Here is a 5181-nt window from a genome sequence, read left to right on the forward strand (position 1 = left end):
TCCAATCAAACTGTGACCTGATTAATCCCACATGTTCCTATTGGCCAGGTTGGCACAATAAACCTACCTATCTTCAATGCTAGTTGAAGCACTCATATCTTCAATGCCATAAGAATGAATTGTTCTTAGATTGGGGTTATGATTAAGTGTGAGCTCAGAATCCATTCATGTATCAATGGTTTATATATGCACTGGCTCACTTTAGAAACATCATTATCATTTTATTGGAGAACATTATAAATCATCCCCATGGGGCATATATATGGTAATTCTATGGATAATATTACTAATTTCACCAATGGTATGGAATATAGGATCCTTGTAGTGTTGGACTGCTAACTGCAAGGTCAAAAGTTTGAAACCACCAGCCATTCCTTGGGAGAAAGATGAGGCTTTAAACTCCTGTAGAGTTAGTCTCAGAAATTCACAGGGCTAGTTCTACTCTGTCAGTAGGGTCACCACGAGTCAGCATCAACTAAATGGTCGTGAGTTTGTTTTTTGTTTTTATAAAATTTAAAATCCAGTTGAGAAAAAGAAAGTTGACATGTATAGGACAGCTTCTCATACCCCAATAAATGGATTATTGACTTGTACAGATGAAAAACTAACGTGACTAGATACTATCTACACTAACAATGAGATTGGGATCAGGCAAAATTTTCAGTAACATTCATTCACAAAGACAGAAATATTCCTGCTAGACTAGCGCATCATAAAAAAGTAGAGAGCACGAAAATAGTAAATATATGTTGGCCCCGAGCTCCCATTCATTGGATACTCTTTAAGCAAGGTACCAGAACCATAACCAGGATTTGTCCGAGAAAATTCATCTGCTTTTCCTGACACTAGGGCATTTCAGCCTTAAGTCTAAGGGTGCATGTCAGTTCCTTAAATCTGTTTCAGGTAAAGCCCAGTTCACTTCGTGGAATTTCCAAATCAGCACTTTTGTTATTTCATCTTTCCCCCCTCCACCCCCAAGCTTCTAGTCCATCTTTGTACGGGGGCTAGTTCTAAACTTTTGTTGGCTAATAAAAACTTACTTCAAGGTTGCAACAACATTCCCCTTCATTTGTGATTCCCAGTCCCGGGACTCTTAAGAACAAGGATTCAGGGCAAACCGTTCTAGAAGGGAACCATTCTGGTAAGTCCATTTCGATCCTAGAGAAGCAACTATTATTACGGTATTTGCAAGACCTAAAATCTGGTAAAACAGTCTAAATGTAGGTGTTTTGTTCAGATTGAGGTGGTAAATATCCAGTAAATGTTTGCTGGGGTTTAACTAAATGACAAAAACAGAAACCTGGTCTTCTAGTCCATTCTAAACATAGACTATTAGAACATAACTGCTCCATGGGGTTCTGTCTGCTTCCATCTATGTCAGTCATGAGGTGGACTCCTGGGACCACCTTGCTGCTGTAGCAAAGTGTCCATGTGTCCTTGCATCCTGTGGTTGGCAATATAAGAAGATGGCTGAAATTTTAAAAAATTACACGAATAACAATGAGTAAAAGGAAGAAAATGTTCTAAAATTGTGGTAATTATTGTACAACTTTTGATATGATTGAACTATTGGATTTTATGATATGTGGATGAAGTGGAAAAAAAAATTAAAAATAAAAAGGAACTTGACTGTAATGTTGACAGTGTGTTGGTTTCTGAAATAGTTGCTTTGTATATTTTGTCAATGAAATGGTGGTCTCAAAATTTTTTTCTAAAATTGATTGTGGTAAAGATTGTACAATTCTTCTTGGTATGATTGAAGAATTGTGTGAAATGCCAATAAGACGGTTTAAAAAAAAAGAGGGACCAGTGCTTGGAAAAGGACATCATACTGGGTGGAGGGCCAGTGAAACAGGAGGAACCTCAGTGCGATGGTCTGCAACAGTAGTTGAGGCCGACAATGGGCTCAGGTGTCACTAGTCTGAGGTTGGTGCAGGAGCTGAGTGCTTCATTCTGCTGTGTGGAGTTGAATTGGACTTGATGGTGTCTTCCACCACACCAATCTATGGAAGTAGACAAGCAGGACTTTCTTCCTTGAGGCCAATACCCACAAATCAATTCTGACTCACGTTGTTGGTGCCATCAAGTCGGTTTTGACTCAAAAGAACTCTTTTAGGATTAGTTTGCTCCCTGGGCAGTCTAGTCTTTCCGTATTCTTCCTCAGCACCATAACACAAATGCATCGATTCTTGTTTGGTTTTCCTTGTTCAATGGCCAACTTTTGCTTGCATACAAGGTGAATGAAAACACTATGGCTTGAGTATTGCCTGACTCCTAGGGACCTTGTAAGGGATTTTAGAAACTACAAGTCTTTACAGGACCAGAGAGCCTCATCTTCCTCCTCTCTGAGTGGCTGGTGGGTATGAACTCGTTGACTTTGTGGTTAGCAATTAATTCAATGCTTACCTGCCACCAAGACTGCTAAAAGAAAAATAAGGGCACAACAATTCATCAAGAAACAGTTATGACAGTAAGTTAAGGCGATAAAGCCCAGGTAAGTATAATGCATGATAGACAACTAAAGCACAATATGCAAGGTGCAAAGTATTACTAGAATTCCATTGAGAGTGCACAAGCTTTCTAGTAACTAAAAGGATATATTGACTTTGGCATTACAGCTTAAAGGATGGATGGATTTTGAAAACGTTACTGTAAAAAGGGAAGCAGTAACTCTAACAAGGGCACTAGTGACACAAACACTGAGTCAGGAAAGCCTGAGCATGCTTACAGAACGTGCTTCATTTGATCCAAGCAAAAGCAGTTGAGGTGAAGGGTAAGAATTAGTTAGAAAATGAAGGCTGAGACCAGATTCTGAAGCAGTGGACTTCATCTGTATTCTGCAGGAGTCTATTTCTATTTCTGCAGAGCTATACTTTCACAAGAGCTCTTTAAAAATATAAACAGACCACTCCAAACTCACTGCCACCAAGATGATTCTGACTCATCAATCTAGGGAAGATTAATTTTAATTTATGCTAGGCAGGATGGATACAGTAAGGAAAAACTGAACATGTATGTCACTGGAGACTTAAATTGGTTCTTTAAATAATCACAGTTCTTGACCCCAGGAGAAATGATGGATATAAGAAGGAAACATATTTCAAAATATCAGGAGTAAAATCAGTTAGTTACCAAAGCAGTGTTAATTCTGAAAATTTGTCTTTATATCTGTTACGTGAGTCTGGACATGTAAAACTGTGTGACTTAGAAAGTTTAGTTAAAAAACTTACTGTTGGGCAGGCACACACAAAAACATATATGCTGTATACATATAGTGAGCACATTAGAAATAAAGATCTAGGAAATAGTTCAAATCAAGATAACTTGAGACTTGACTATAGAAGCATTCACAAAGCAATTTATTGTTTAGCTTAATCTTATCGTAGTTTTTATTAAACAGATACATATATAGAAATTTGTAATAGAACTTTTTCTCTTGAAGCATTTCCTTAAAACTGTTTATCTCATCAGGCCTTATTAAAAATGATAAGACTTTTATATGTAAACAAGTGGGCAGCTGCACTTTTGTTGACTTTCATTTGATCCAATTAAGAAAAATACTCGAGAATTAAACATATGAAAAGGAAAATTACTTCTAATTTCTTCATATATAGCAAACAATTAGACTGTAAGCCACTTGTTTTTCATAACATTCTAATCTTAGCAACTTCTGAAGCAAGAGTTTGAAGAATTTCTCTGTATGCCAAGGTACTTCCTAGAACTCTGTTAATGATTAAAACAAAGTCCTTGAAAAGGTTATCTTATTCCCAATCATACATTTCCCAGGAAGTATTCACACACAGTAACAGAGATTTGAGGAAAAATCAGTCATAATTACTTAAGCTTTGGATCTGCTGGCTTCTTTGTAAAACGTGCACTGTGCTGAGCAGCCTCCAGTGTTTCCTTCTGGTAGCACAATAACTCTTAACTGGAATAGATATTTAGTAGATACTATAGGCAAAGCACTATAAATCTTGCACCTAAATTGTAACTGTCCTCCTAAGCAGCTTCTGTAAGTTTCTTATTTAGTGTCTAACTCTTCATTGGATTCTTCACAGCAAATAAACTAGCTGTTGGATTTATTCTCCATTTCCATTTCTACAGGTTTTATCTAAGCATACACTGTTCTATTTGTAGCCACCAGCCCGATGTGAGTACATGTGAAATATGTCCACCCTGACCTGAGATGTGATGAAAATGTCAGACACTGGAGTTTTGAAGACTTCATATAATGAAGTGAATGCCCAATATTTCGGATCAAACTGATTTTTTTCTACCTTTTACATTCTTGGTAAAAAATTTTAAAATCATTTATGCAGCTCACGTGATTTTTCCATAGGCTCAAACTCTTAACAACCTCATTCACAGATTACATTTTAGTGCCCCGACCATGTGGCAGAGCAATTAACAATTATATCACTCTTGTAATTCCCCTTGAGATTTCAATGTCCAGCCAAACACCTATAATCATTACTCCACTATGAGAGTTAGGAATGATATTCCAAATAGGAAAATGGTGACGCCATTCCAAATATTTTTTCAGAACTTGGAAAAAGACACAGAGATAGGGTGACCCCATTTCCTGATTATTAAATATGGAAATGCCTCCTAAGTTCCAACAACCGCCTTTCCTTTTCCCAGATGCTGGCTTCACTCTGCACTACAGTGATGCCTCTCCTTGCCGCCAAGGCAGTGTTAGCTGTCGTATCTGCTGTGACTGTGACTGCATTTCTGCTGTCTCCTCTATCATGGTAATCACATGACTAACCGTTTGAGGAGCTTGCAAAGTGAAGCAGCCATTAGCTTTATAACTAGTCATATGCTTCAAGATAGAAAAATTGAAGGCTTTATGATTTCCTTATATCAAAATTAAAAGCATTTAAAAAAAAAAGGAATATAACCTTCCTACTCTATAAACTCATGTTTTCCTTCCTGAAGGAACTCGTGAAGCAGTCATAAGTCATTTTGACTTGCTTAAAAACCAAGTATGGAACATGTACATGGATTTGGAAACCTTTACTAATCTGAATAATAAGAAAAGTTTAAAAAAGAGCAACAATGAAACAAGTATTTTGAGAGTAGTATAAATATATACGTATGTATAAAACAATTTGAATTCCTGAAAATAGTTAAGCAAAAATATACAACCAATAAAACTTATCTTTTATGCTAGAAATAATA

This window comes from Echinops telfairi, unplaced genomic scaffold (genome assembly GCF_000313985.2).
Source record: "Echinops telfairi isolate 266 unplaced genomic scaffold, ASM31398v2 ScPeMD7_7469;HRSCAF=8507_1, whole genome shotgun sequence".
NCBI lineage: Eukaryota > Metazoa > Chordata > Mammalia > Afrosoricida > Tenrecidae > Echinops > Echinops telfairi.